The sequence below is a fragment of the Bombus affinis genome, chromosome 16, assembly GCF_024516045.1.
Source record: "Bombus affinis isolate iyBomAffi1 chromosome 16, iyBomAffi1.2, whole genome shotgun sequence".
Classification (NCBI taxonomy): domain Eukaryota; kingdom Metazoa; phylum Arthropoda; class Insecta; order Hymenoptera; family Apidae; genus Bombus; species Bombus affinis.
In genome coordinates this window covers 6929876-6945783 of record NC_066359.1, presented here as the reverse complement: position 1 = coordinate 6945783, position 15908 = coordinate 6929876, and the positions used below count along the sequence as shown (strand labels likewise).

At 36.2% G+C, this 15908-nt stretch overlaps 1 protein-coding gene across 7 annotated transcripts in view; it reads right to left on the bottom strand.

Moving 5' to 3' along the window:
* The window catches only part of LOC126925341 (ecdysone receptor-like), a 198460-nt gene that overhangs the window by 70556 nt on the left and 111996 nt on the right, over positions 1 to 15908 (bottom strand). The gene's annotated exons all lie outside the window — the stretch shown is intronic.

Below are 15908 nucleotides of genomic sequence, written 5' to 3'. Positions count from 1 at the left end.
AACTAAGAGGTTGCGGGTTTTGTCATTACAACCTAACGACAAGATCCGCAATCACTTAGTTACCAACCCAATATGTAGTCTAATAGACTTTGGAAATCATAAAATTTCTCATATGCAGAAACTTCGAGATATCTATTATTACATAGAATGAAATGTCTGATTTATAAAAAATAAATAACCTATCATATTCCTGATCATATTCTTGTCTGAGTTAATAAAATAGTCATCGACAGCTCTTGAATAATCCAGCAGTAATAGAAGTCTGTGTACCGTCGCCTCCTACTGACTCACCAGACATTACATAAATGTCAGAACGACACCTCTATAATAGAGTTCGCGAATCTTTCGACGAATCCTGTTGGCCAACGGTCAATGTCAGGAAACGTGTTCGAGTATCACATAAAGAAGAAGCAATTGCCGGGGACAATGTTCCACTTCAAGGATATCTACCGTGCACGGTAAGAGAAGGAGACAGAGAAACAAAGAGAAACAACACAGCTGTCAGATTCTAAATAAATGAATAGAAGGAGACTGGAATATCGTAGAGTCATCTGTTGAATTAGTTCTTTCCCCCTTTTTTTCCCTTTAAATTATAAATGAAAATTGCAATTCGTTGTATCGTAAATGTTGTAGCTCGTCTCAAGGTCGTATTCTATTATTAGGCTCGCTTGAATATTCGTCAAGACTCGAGTCTAGAAAAGAATATATACTCCCTTGAAAAAAGACGAGAATATCGGCGAAGTGGATAAAAAAATTGCAAAAAGAAAATGGGAAAGACGAACTTTTCGTCCTGGATATTCCTTCGAACTATTCACCAAAATGCCATCGAAATTGGGTTAGACCTAACCCAACCTAACCTAACCAAATTGGGAAACCTAACCTCAATAATTCTCTCAGTATTTTTTATATCGTTAGAAACAAAGATGAAACTTGCAAAGAACTTTGCAAAGCAATATTTTCACTGGCAATTCGTACGAACAGTTTTATCGTGTAATTATAATTCGCTCTAATAATAATAATTAATTAACTCGGCTTTCGTTTCGTGAAAATTACAATTTCCCGTTGCAGATCGTCCATTTATTAAGATCCAAACGAATATCATAGTAATCGTTGATCTTGCTGAATAAATCAATCGAAGCAGAACTACGAAAAGTGGCAGAGAATATCAAGGCGAAACTATCGTGACAGTGTTTCACGTTGATTCCTCGTTTGCCACTCGTGCTTATACGTAATTGTAAACTCGCAGGGAGCTGGTGTTCATCGTGCGCGAAAGAAAAACGCAATTAGCTGCTCCTGTACCGCGACCAAGCTCCTCTTCTTCTGTTGTTTGCTTCTGTTACGCCAGCGTGTTCGTCGCCAACGACAGCAAACTGTTTCGTGAGAATGGGTCTGGAGACTACTTTAAAAGCGTTTTCCTTTCACGACTCGTGTGTCTTCGTAGCGAGTGTCATTCAAGTTAATTTTAACTGGCTGGAGAATTGCTGTCATCGCGATGCCAACAGGCATTTTCAAGAAGTCTGTTTGACTTTTTATTAAAAGCGCCTAACCAGAGGGAGATATTTCCTTGATACTTCTTCTTCTGCGTGTACTTTTGCCCGAGCTTACGTAATTATGTCTAATTACACGTTCGCCGCTTCGTCTTTTTTCTTCTTTCCTTGCTTGCGAAAACTCTTTGAGACGGAGACAAAAATACAATGACGAGGAAATATAAATCTTCTTCGTGCGTAGTTCAGAGCAGTTGTGTACTTGTAACTTGTCAAAAACAAAGTTTGTACCACGTTGCTACGAAGATACTATCTTTGCTTAGGAAGCCAACTGCTTCACACGGTAAACCACAATTATTTCACACTTGGAAAAATAAAATTCTTCTTGGTGATAACGGCGCTGTATTCTCCCCCATTCTCCACGTTTCTTTCTTCCAACATTTCCACAAATTCTACTTTTAATCTTTGTTCGTTAAACACGTTTTAGTCAGACTGACCTTGATCGTATATCGTCAATAAATTTAACGGAATCTAAGATCTGTAGGAAATTCTATTACATTAAAATGTAGATTCTTGGCAAATATCAGTATGAACGTGAAACTTCTATTTAAGTTGCAAGATACTCTGTACCTGGCATAGAAAATCCCTCTCCCTGACTCTTCGTAAAATACAATTTCGACGATGAGAAGGCAACTGACTTCTGATAATTTCATTAAAATATTCAATTCAGACAGGCGAATAAAAATAAAGATAAATTCTCAGAAACATCATGCAAGGCTCATCCATCTTCGCACACGATGATTTGACAAAATGAATGGTCCTATCGACACTGCATATTCTTTGTCCTGTCATTTTCCATGGTCCATCAGGATCAGCGCAAGTTCACCACTATTCAGTGGCAAAAAAAAGGCAAAAAGAAAACGTTTCTTCGATTCCTCGTCTGATAATTAAATTACAATATGTAAAATAATATCTATAAAAAAAAAAAAAATAAAATGAGATTATTCCGAAGAATTCCACGAAGAAGATTCAAGTGTATCCAAGTTAATGTTCCACTGAGATCTGACGAAATGGAACGTTGTATGAAGAGAGCGTATCTTGCATCTTGTCAGTGTTCGTGTTTCTCCAGTTCAGCACAAGCCCATCGCTATCTAGTGGCAGGGAAGGGCGTGGAAGAGTCGGCTGATTTCTGATCCACAGGCGGATTTTGCAGGCAAGCGAATTCGCAACGGTGAATGTCAGACGACGATGAAACGATCGCGGTACGCAGAGAAGAAAAAAAGAGACGGAAGTGCTCAAGGACTACGGTGATCGTTGCGTCGAGTGGCTCCCATGTGGTGAACGATCATGAGCGGAGAACACGACCTCCAAGGTGTAGAATAGTGTGTAGATAATGGAAGCAGAATCGCCACGCGACTGCGGACCAATTTCGTAACCTGCTTTTCGAATTTCCACCTCCTGTCGCTTTCGTAACGATCGCTGTTCAGCCACAGTGTGTCGTTTCGTAACACGGCTTGTAGCTCATTGTCGAAACTGTGGGCCCCTCAGTTTCTGACAAGGTTTCTCCGCTTGGTTAACTCCACCGAGCCAATAGCGAGCGTGCTTTTCTGAATTCCTAAGTGGGCTTGGTACGACGATGGTGGATTATCGAATTAAACAAATTTTGTAGGTCTTGGAATTCTTGAATATAGAGCAGATTTTTAGGGAATATTTTCGGTGTTTGGTCTTCTTGGCATCTGCCTTTTAAAGATTCATATCGTATGCACATTGTTGACTGTTGGAATTTTTAAAGAAATTTCTAGTTGCTGGCACGTGTTGCGGATTTCTCATGAATTTTTCAGTCTATGAAAGTGGAAATCTTCCTGACACTTGGACATTCGAATTTTTCTTCGTCTCTTGCACATATAGATTTCTATTTCTTGCTTCCTAAGAATTTCATTTCCTAATCCTCTTCATAACTTTCCATTCAACATTCTGTTTCAGTGTGTTGTGTAAGATCGTAGAAGACTGTAAAGAACTAGGATGAAAGAACGTTTACCAACAGAGATTTCCTACTTTGTTTCTCTTTTCATAGATAGATGGATGTGTAAATTAAGCGCAAGAATAAAAAGATTATAAATTAATCTATAAAATACTAAAGAAGTATAGGAAGAAACGCTATAAAATTATGTTAAAATATATATAGTGCTATAAATTCATTTTTCATTCAATAATATATTTATCATCAGCTGAGTCTATTTTTACACACATGGTATTATGTAACCTACCTGTCTACAGCGTTTATTAATCATCGTGATTGCAGAAGAATGGAATTCCTTCATTAACATACTGATTTATTTGTCACCAATCCATGTGCACGACAGCACTTCCTCACTTTGCTATTCTTCGTTTAATAAATGTTAGCATTTGTTTATGTATCGTTAATTTACAATGGAACCCAATGCCAATGCGTTATACGATGCTTCTCTTCATCTATTGTAAGTAGTTCAGTGACTAGTAATTATATCATAGTCGTCTGTTCCACTTTAATTTGAAATCTTCTGCTTCGGTATATTGTGTAAAAGATTTGTTTGAAGATATTACCCGAGAAGGTTTCATGGTTTTCGATTATTCTTTAATCTTGAAACACTCAATTCTGATGAAGTGATTATTTAAAGTTCCATTGGATTGGCAATAATCGAGAAGAACTTGTATGAAAATTTGTATTATGCACTTTTCATTCTGAAATAATTTCACACATTTGGGATACAATGGTCAAACGTTTGATACTTTATATAGAACAATATCATTCTAAATCTGGCACTTTAAAAACAATAAGTTTAAACTGTACAATGTTTATATAGCTTTTAATGCATTCTAATGAAAGAATTCTTCAGTCAATAAATTTTAAATAATGGTCTAAAAATAATACAATGGTCGCCGATCTAGAAGATTATTTTTTTTATAAATGTAGCTGGTTTTCCTTGAACAGAGTTTCCATTTTCGTAACTTCGGAAAACTGTTTACGCGGCTCAAGTTGATTATAAATTCTGCCGTTTCTATAGATGTAATGGACGATTGTGCTTCTACGATGGAAAATATTCTGCAGCGAGTAAAGGTTAGCGTTAACACACTTCACAAGTTTTACGCCGGCCGAGAGGAAAAGTACGCCTTTTATAGACTCTCAGACAATGCGTCGATCGGTTCCTGCTGAGCACTGCCATTTCCTTTCGTCGATTTCCATTATGAAAAAGTGAAACTGTTTCATAACTTTATGTCTTGTTACTTTCCTTTGGCAAATGACGCTTACCTTTCATTTGCTTGAAATATTCTTCACAAGTCTAATTTTAGTCCACTGACTAGTTCCATTAACGATACTAAATATTATTAGAACTAAAATGGCTAAATGTGACCCTAAATTTAGTCTTAAATTTAGAAACAAATATTTAAGATGTAAGAATACTGAAGCATTAATATCGAATGTCAGATAGAAAGTGAAATAAATAAAGAAATAATAAATTAATATTCTGTAACATTAATTGAACAGAGTATTTGATACCAGAATGAATATAACAAATTATTTAAACGCATCAATATTACTTAATTCATGGTATATCTTCACTGGGTTTTATATGACCTTCTTATAAAATAACAATCTTTCATAATTATACAAGGGCATTTTCAGTTAATGGAATATTTCTTATTATGTTTCTGATATTCTGTAGACATTTAATTATGTATACGGTTTTATGCTACAGATTTTATATTCACAATTTAAATAGCAATTATCTGCTACAATAAAGGCAACATTGTGCAGATATTTGTTGTACCACTGCCTATGGTATTATATCATTGTTATTCAGACACTGACGTGTAACTCTAGTAACCCATATCTTCATAATAGCACAACACACTATCTAAATATTAGAATATTAAGTAACAGTATGAATATTTGATATTAAGATGAGCACCAGAAAGATAAGAATGTTGTACAATGCTGAAATTGTTAAGAATTATTTGCACAAAGCTCTATTGAGGTTTGAGATGCTCTTAAAAGATTGTCTTCACATTATAAGTAATATTAGAATATCAGATAAGAATATTAAAAATATAGCATATCATAGTTGATATCAAAATAATAAGTAACATCAAGTTGTTGTTTAATGTTCTAGCTCACAAACCTGACCAATATTATAACATGTCATTAATGCTAAATCCCACTTAGGTATACTAAATATCACACTAAAATAACCAAATAATAAATATCAATTATCTAATACAATTTATAACGTATAATTGTTATTAATAATCCTAAAATTTTGTCTAGTTGCAATTACCAATTCTGTAATCCATTTACTACATTTAATCCTTCATTGTGTATCAACCCAATAATGCATTGCATACAGATTATTATATGTGTAAAGATTGCTGATTTTTATACATTCATATTTACAATTTAAAATATAAAAATATAAATTTGTGTGAAAGTCATTATAATCAAATTACTACAAATTATTAGTAATATTCTATGTCTACCAATTATTACCTAATATCAAACCCAAAAAGAATTCTAAAACTCTACCTAAGCATTTTAAATCTTTCCATATTGTATTTCATCAAAATAGCGTAATTTTCAAAAGAAAAACTTCTTTTCATTATATCTCAAAAAAGAAGAAGGAAGAAGAAAGAGAAACTGATATACAATAGCTCTAGTAATTCCTCTGATACAAGTCAATTTCACCAGTTTAAAAATCAATTTTCTATACCTCGACCACGATATAGCCAAACTGTCGCTGAATCTGCGAAGGGGAACTAACGCGGACAGTAAAAACTGGTCGAGCGAGTGCGCCAAGTAAACGCCATTCCTTCCTAGCGTTCTCGTGTCCTCGTGAACCGAGGACGCCTCTTCCCGTTTCTAACCAACTAACATTCCAACATCTTTTTAACGTTAGAAATTGAAACCGAATTGAACGCCGCTAAAGAACGAGCTATACGTACATAGTTTAACAAATATTAAAATATTTTCCACCTTAAAAAGATAAGCCAACGTCGCCATTTTATTAAAATTGTCAAACATTAAAAATTCAAATTTTCTAACCTTGATTTAAAAGGTACAATTTAGATAAAAACGATAATTAATATTATTGGGACCATAAGGTGTCTTTAATTATTTGATATTATTCGTCGTTTAATATGTCAATATTGAATTGGTAGTGAAATGTGTGTTGTAACATGTCACTTGGAGATAATGCATAGGTTAGAAAATTTCGTGTCAACGGTGTGGGTATATCGAGGTCAATGATCTTTACTAAATGTTGCATAAAAATGTTGATAAAGTGAGCATTCTACCTCTTTTCGTTGTAGAATATCGTTGAGGCGATTAATGGACCCTTGCAACATGCTGTCGACAATAGTTCGCCGCTTTTTCACACTTTTTACGAAATTACGCCGCCAGTTCGATTTTTCAACAACCGCCAAGCGAAACTGTGCCGCCATCTGCCGATCAAATTGGGTAATACGGGTAATTCCCGGGCTGGCAGATGGCGTCACGGGACCTACTTTTTAAGAGCTACTTTATGAAATTTCGCTGAGATGTTTTAAATCTTTTCTTTTATTCAACTAATCATTTATACTCAGACAAAAAATGAATAATATTTTAAAATAATATACGATAAACGTAGCGTGCAGATAAGATGTTTAACTTTGATAAGATAAATTAATATTTTTGTTAAATGATAAACTTATGTACTCTAGCATAGATTTTTCTATGGTAGCTCTTTTTAAGTGGAATAGAAAAAGATTAAAAACCCTACGAATGAATGTAAGATTTTTAAGCCAAGAAAGATAAAGTAAATATTCTTAAGAAGATAATGAAATCATGTGTTTTAATACAGCCTTTTAAGCGGTAGCTTTTAAGAAAGAAATTCCTTAGAGTAGCGCGGCAAAGTAAAAGAGGTTATATGCATCGAAAGTGACATTCTAAACGACGGACAAAAATATGATAACCTCCGATCGAAGCAATCGTTTCACTTACGACCGTCATCGACAGTAAATAGCAGAGAAATTTACTCGATATTTACACGAAAATATTCTCAACGAACTACAATCGATTTTTTAAGAATTTGTTTAATATTTCTACCTCTTTTTATACATTCGAAAAGTGGTTTCGGAAATGAGAATAATTACAAACAAGTTCACAACACTTTCAATCAACTTTGAGACATTTAAACAAATTTTTCTTCCACCTTTCAAAAATTAATTTTGCAGATGAAGGAAGATTTTGTTTAATGCAAACGATTGAAGTGGCCGATTCGGTAAGTTCGAAATTACGATCTGACGAAAATTGCAAGCTGCATAACGCGTAATCGGTTACCTAGCGGTCGAGTTGTGAGCACGAGGTGCCCTTATCTGACCGTGATAACGCGGATCGCGATAAGGTAAGGTACAGTACGTCCTGGCGCCCGCACCTCGAACCAGCCCGATATCGTGCGACCTAAATTCGCGAACCTCGCGTTGGTCATCGACTTCGGCTGGTCTCAACCAATGAACACCTGTTATTACTGATGCAAATTGTTCGTATTAGCGCTATGGAAGTTTTAAGAGATACGTATGCACATATTTCGCTATTAGAAAATAATTAGATTCTATTATGTTATCTTATTAGGAGATAAGGTTATCGTTATTGGTAATGAGTTTTAAGTTTTCATAATTGGGTATTGATAATCGAGCAGTTCAATAAGCTGTGGAATTTTTTGGTTTTTGAACGTTAATGATTTTAAGTAAGTTCGAAGTTATCCTATAATTTTGAAATATGTTAAAATCGGTTCTGTTTCTTCGAGAACGATACCAGATTGCAACAGGAACTCGGTCTATCGCGACCTCTGAACTAGCTGTTTCCGGAAGCAGTGGGCCTCGCGTGTTTCCGCGTAAACGGGCTAGGAAATGGGCCGATCCCTCTCCGGTAAAGCTTACCGATGATGGGCGGAGTGAAGCTCGTTTAATTGTCTAGATATCGATCAACTAATAACCAGGATCCACGAAAAAAATATCGACCTAATGAAACGAATAACTAGGGTACGATCACTTCGATATTTCGAGAAATTTCTATGAAACGTCAATTAAAAAATCGGAGATCAATTACTATAATAAGTAGCAAAAAGTAAAATATTAAAAGCTCGATTTTCAGTAAAATCCCAATTTATAATTATTTTGTCGTTCTTAATAATAAAGGTAAACTCGAAACCTTGCTTTTTCGAAATTGAAAGTAAAAGGTAAACTCTATGAGATACAAAAAATGATCTTTCAGCTGTAATTTGATTAATTTCACTTTTAAAGCAGAATTTACTGAAACGTGTAATCAGAATTTGCTAGGAAAAAATTACATTTAAGTTTATTTACTTTTAAAGCAAAATTTATATTCTGATTGAAGAATAAAATATGATAAATTAAACGATCAATTAAAATGAACCGATTCCTAACCTATATTACGATCGATCGAAACAATAGTCACAGAACGATTGGACGAAGTTTCTAACGATCACAACAAGCTACTGTTTCATCGATTGAAGCAGATAAGAAAAAATTCGACAGAAGCATGCGTACGATGTGAATCATCGCGAAAATTCTAAGCAGGCTTTGCGATTTCGATTGGTCACGAGCTGATGTGGGTCAGGCATGGCCCGCACAGATGATACGCCGATAGCGTTTCTGATAAGCGAAGCGACTGACTGATTACGCACCGACGACCTACATCAACGCCACACGTACACATCTGTTCGTCGTTTCTCAGCGATAACTTCGCATTTTTTCAATCCTCTGGACCCTCGTTTTTCTGTCAGCCACCAGATAATGGCTGGAAGGCTATGTTATCAGTCAGATTCGATTCTTACCCCTTCTTTTGGATTTCTTTAGTTGACCATGGTTGCTTGAGTACAAGCCAAGTGATCTTTCCTTTATATAACAATTTATTAACTAATAATAATAATAAATTGACAAGTCTCAAATTATAGGTTATGTGGAACTGCGATATTTCCAAATTTCAAATTTTCAACTTAACGTTATCCGAACCAAGTAAATTATTTTTACAAAATCTCAGGAATAACCAATAATCCAAATCTTTTTTAAATAATATATAGTATCTATCCTAGAACGTGGCCCACAATTTCCCTATATAGGATTTTCAAAGATATTTCCAACTAATGTCAGATGACCTTTAAACGCTGTGCAAACGTGATGACAGCAAGATCATTCTTGATCTTTTCCCATAGGGAAAAGGGAGAAGCAAAAAGAACTAAAGGAGAAACGAAGGGAAAACGAAATGAACCAGAAGGACACAGACTGCAACACAGATTTGAGGTTATGTAAGAGAGTCAGCCGCAGAAAAGAAAGATAAAAATACAGGATGGAAAGGTGCAGGAGGTGAAGGGAGAAAGCGGAGAGCCCAATGTTTGCTACAGTACAGAGAGGCGAGTCGCCTCCTCTGGCTGTCTCGCTGATAAGCGGCTGATAAGTGAACCGTTGGTAAATATAGAATGTCCCGATGTTCTCTCCTCGGTCACGTTGCATATCGACGAGATGTCTGCTCGCCGGTGTGCGGATATGTCAACGATACGTATGTTCTCCTATGTGCTCCTATCGAGCATTAAAATTGCGTCGTGACGCCACACTTTACCACTTAACCTCTACTACCGATTCTACAATTTTTCCATTCAGGAATTTTTCCACGTCTCACTTGCCGATATAATGGATCAAAATTTTGATTTCGAATTGACTGAATTTTTTTTTGATGATAGGATTTTTTCTACGAGTAATTTTAATTGAATATTTGATCCTTGTTGAAAAGTATAACCTCTACTATTGATTAGGACATTCTTTTTTATCGAGCATGAAAATATAACGGTTAAAGGTTTTGTTAACTTGACATAGATTGAATTTTTTTGAACGGTCCCAGCAATTTTAATTGAATATTTGGCCTTTGTCGGAGACTTCGATTGAGAAACATTGTCACAAATGACTTGGATGTGATCCAAGTTTTCGTTCAAAGTTTTCGCTTGAAATTGATTGATCTTTTTTCGAAAGGTTCCGGGAATAATTTAAATTGAATTGAATATTTCATACGACCTCTACTATTAATTCAATATGTTTTATACCGAATCAAATCATGTTCCCCAAGAGGAAATAAGATAAGTTCTTGGAAGCATGATCTGTCTGTGAATAGATGTCAAATGCAAGTGCAAACCGGAGGTTGGAAATGTACTTTCATCTGCGTGGTCCCCAGCTTGCAACGCCCCACCAGAGCTTTTGCGAACGGCTCTCCAGTGTGACTTCCGGTTCTCTAAACCACAGGCGGATACGGACCGGAAACACCAACGGAAGGTCACCGGAAGGATCATCGAAGGACATTGTGCAATTGCTTTCAAGATTGCAACTGCAATTTTCATTCAACCACTAACAGATATTTTCTTCTTCTTTTAAAATAAAAATAGCCTTTCCTTGAAACTGTTTCATTCAATAATTGATCTCTAATGTTCACTGACATTAAGATTCTTCAATAAAAAGGGCTAGAAAAGCTGACATTTATAAGAGTAACATTTTATGAAGATAATCCCACATTAAAACAAAAAACTCGATGTCTTCTACGTTTTGTTTTCTTCCTCTTCACAATTTATCACGTTCGACATTTCGTAAAATGTAGTTATACAGATACGGTCAAATTTCAATGAAAATTACATTTATGCCCGTAATTAGAGTTACATTTATAATCATAATCAGAAACATAAAATCTTCAAATTCCAAGAACCAACACGAAGAACAGTTCAAATCTCTAAAACTAAAATAACACAGACATAACCTAAAAAGATCCGGTAAGTATATATCTAGGGAATTATTTCCAACTTAAAAGTCCATCATCCGCGGAAGATCTGGTAAAACGAGAAACGCATCAGTGGTCCACTTGTTCGAGCAAAAAGTCGGAGACCTAACCTAAGTAAGGAGGAAGCATTATAAAAGAAAGAGACGAATACGCGAGAGATAAACAGCACGAAATAACCGGATACCAGGAGCAGACCTTCCCGCGCAAAAACGGCTCGTTCAGCGATGGAAAATTAAATGGTTGGACGCGTGTGTGCGTGTCTGCTGCACGAGTCAGAATAATAATTATATGGGCCAGTGCAGTCGATGCGTGGGAGGAACCGTGGCAACTCAACATATTGTCATTAACCTCGTCCCATCAGCGCCGCTTCACACTTACGGAGGCACACATACAGGGTGTTACAAAATTGTGGACGAATATTTGAAAATCACAAGAATTTCACACTTTCTATTTTTTACGGGATAATAAGTTATGGTTTATCGGTTTCCTAATTTTCACATCAATTAGTAGCTAAATATATAAATAAAATACTATAACTTGAAAAATAAGTCTGAAGTGACATATATTTTTATTTCACGAACGTAGAATGAACTTTTTTTTATTGTCCTGATATCTAACATTATGAATATTGTTCGCTTTTTGTAACACGTTATACATGGATAGAGACAGAGAGAGACTCTGTGGCGCGAGTGCATTTACGTAACTGTTGCAATAATCTGCCGCATGAGTCGATATCACGCGATCATCAATGATCACGCCTCTCAGGTATCGACGCGTGAAGGCTGTTGGTTGAAAACCAGACGAAAGCTCGTGAACTTTGGGACTTTGGATAATAATATAGATATGCTGTATGTTATCCTTCTAAAAATATGCATTACAATTTGCATTCCTTGAATATTTTTTTCTTACGCTTTTTGCAATTTTCTTTTTTGTAATTTTATTTCCAGTGTAGTATATTTATGTATTTAGGCGACTCCTATATTTGATTATAATCGAATTTCATACATACACGATTCTATTTAACCAACTGATCACTAATATTAAAGAAACTCTCATGAAAGTAGATCTAGTCATTAATTATTCGTAGGTCACTATCAAAACAACCTAAACTAACCTAACCTAGTCACGGCTGTATGTATAGGCAACGATATGTCGAAGAACTATAATCTTAAATCAAGATACACCTTTCTCAAGAGATCAACAGCTCCAGGCCATATTACTACTCCTTAACATATTTCCCCACCAACGAACAACTCCCAAAACAAGCATCAGAACGGATGTCTCCTAAAAAAGAGCGAAAGGCAGCCGGGCAAGCATCAATTTCCCAGCCGATCCCCGACTCTGACGTCTCGCAGAACGCATAAGCTCTAAATAACGCGCAGTATACACGTTACTCTATCTGGTAGTATTAACCTCGCCTGCAACATACATGGCCGCCAACCGCACACAACTACCAGTTTCCATTGGCATGCGAATGAGCGAAGCCTAGTGATGGACTCAAGTATTTCGCAAGTAGGTTGGAACACCAACTGACAAGATTGGAATCCTACATGAGTATTTTAAAAATAGAAGCAGTACTCCCAAGTAGACCTAAATGTAAATCTGACAAATTTGGATCCTTTATCAGTGATCTGAGAAATACAATAAGTATTCCATGAGTAGATGAGTGGCATCTCGACGCTATAAAATTAATCTTGAGTGCTGGGTTTGATTCATGATTATCAGTACATATTGAACTTAATCCCATCACTATTTAGCACTCGCGTGGCGCTAGTGACGTGTCAGTGGTCAAAGTATTAAGCTTCCATTGTGACCAACCAAAAAAAGTTTAAGGTCCCGTTAGTTCGACACAGTCGCACAAAATTAACATGCGATAATTGCAAAGTAGAATTCTCAAAGTCACAGGCGCATTATATATGAGTCAAATTTTGAGTTTGCTATTTACGACTGTCAGTGTTGTTGTTGAAGGCAAATTGTCAATTACAACAACTGAAGTATTATATCTTACGATTACTATTCGGATCCTGTGAAATGAAGCGGATTGGTTCGCATTTATTGGTTCATATTGAACTTGATCCCATCAGTAGCAGAGCCCTCTGTGCGTGTTGCTCACGCGAACCGTGTGCACTGCGCACGCACGCGTTCGTGTATCGCCACTCAAGGCCGTATCTGCATCCTGCTGCAATTCACACAGTACCACCCGCTATTAGCCGCTGGAAAATCCGTCGTGGGTTCTCAGACACATTCCGGGGCCGTGGAAAAAAATGGAAACGCTGGATGGATACGCGCAGTTAACCTCACCTGGGCTGATCCTCGCTTTCCACGGATTTCTCACTTTTCTTTCTTCCATATTGTCCGTCTTGTTTTTGACTTGTTTTAACCCTCTCTTTGTGGGGTTTGATCTAATTTTCTGAGTATATCGCTTAGATTATTTTTTAGATTTGTTTTAGGACTTTAGTGAATTTCTTCGTTATTTCAAATTCATTAGTTTCGAAAGAGAAGGTTTAAAATTCCCTAAATCCATTGTGTTTATTTCTCGCGACGTTCAGAAGATCTAAAGATAAATGACCCTCGTCGAAAGGTGTGCATTATGGAAATCGTTTCAAATATTTGCGAGCATCGCTTATCTTTCGTCGTTTGTCATAGTGATGCGGGTCCAATCGGCAACAGTCGCGAACGAAATACCCATATCATACCAAAAACCGCTTAGAACCCCTCCGATAATGGGCTCTATTTCGTAATTAATGTTACAGCCCACATAAATGCGACTAAATAGAACATACTGTTTGTGGTAAATTAGTATGGGACATGCCAGCTGTTCTACTACCTAATTCATGCATTTAGCGTATCCTAGAGAGAAGCGAAAGTCCCTAGACCAACTCTTCTCTCAAAAAAAAAAAGAACTCTGCAACTGTTTATAAATAAAGTAAAATAACTTAATAGTGTGTTAATGGGAGTGGCACTTCAAAAAATGTTCAAAATGTAAAGAGTTGATTCATCGGCGTATCTCATCTGAGATTCCTAACCTCTATCTCTCTTTAAAAACCACGAACGATTAAATGCAACCTTCCAACTGCAAAAAGAAGTTAATTAAACGAGATTAATGAAAAACGAGTAAGGAGGGGGAAAGAGAGAAACGGAAATTCTAAGTGAAAAGTCAAGTTTTACTGATAACGACTAATTACCAGAGGCATAATTTATCAATGAAATGAGCTGGCGCGCGACTAATTAACAAAGACCAAAAGTAAAAGGATGAATCATTGCGATGAGATAGTCGTCGCAGAAAAATTCAACAGTTTCTCGCGGCTAACGACGAAGAAAAGTTATTAACGACGACAATCGATAATTTAGCCTAATAAAACTAGCGGCGCAGCGCTGGAATACGTAACCCCAGCAGAGGAAAAAGGGAGAAAAAGTTGCACCCTGCACATGGTAAAAGCAGCCAATTAGCACATGTCGCTGGGCACAGAAATATAACAATCAACTCTATTTTTAAATCGCCTGGAGACACAGCTCTCATTAGCTTTTTGATCAGCTGTGGCTTTTCTTTCAGAAATATTTGGAGATCTCTTTTGTAACGTTTTTTAAAAATAACTTTATTGTTATAAAATTATTATATAGTATAAAATTGTCTGAATAAAAGTTTAATGAACATTTTTAGAACTACACTTTACAACTGTAGAAGAAGCTCGCCTGACCGGTTTATCTGATATCAAAAACCTTCATTAACGTTAGATAATACTCCTTTTATAATCCATCGGACTATTTATCAGACCGGGAGTTTCGTTCGTTCAACGAGGAAAAGAAGCGAGGAGGTTAAGTCAGCCTGTTAAGTTCTCATTTGGCGCACGAATTTTCTGAATTCAGAAACCACGGCTGAATTTTCTCCTGACAAACTGCGTCCCTCATTCATCTTTTGTTTAGTTGCTACGGAAGACCTTGCAAGAATTCTTTAAAATTCTTTATTTACTTTCTACCTTGGGGAATTTTTCTGAATGCAACATCTTGCTGCCGAATCTATTATCTAAATATTTTCACCAACGTGAAAGAATATTGAAATTAAAATTTCTCAATTTTGTGCTTCCTCCTAATTAAAAATTTTAATCTGTTATATTTTCTTAGAAATTCATTTCCTCGCATCTACTGGATAAATGTCCACTAAAAAGTTGACCTAACCTCACAAATAATTCTCCTTTAAGATCTTCTCGCTGGAAAGCTTACCTTCATGAGAGAAAATCATATTTCAAAAATTATATTTCATTGACGAGTCGTATGTGTCGATGTGAAATTGAGAAACATACCGATGAATGCTATGTTTAATATACATTTAAATATTTAACTGCGCGTATTTACTCTACTAATCTCAACTACGTATCTGTTTTCCTAACCTAATCTTCATCGAAGCTCCGTTCAACTTGACTCAGAAAATTTCCAAGACCTCGACAACAAACGTCCACCCCCAAGAGGCAATTGAACGAGCTTATCATCGGCGCCCATCGTAGTCTGTATCGCGATCGCCTGGAAGCTTCGCGTGCGTCGAAGCTGGCACGCGAGAGAGCGGTGCAGTATGGCAG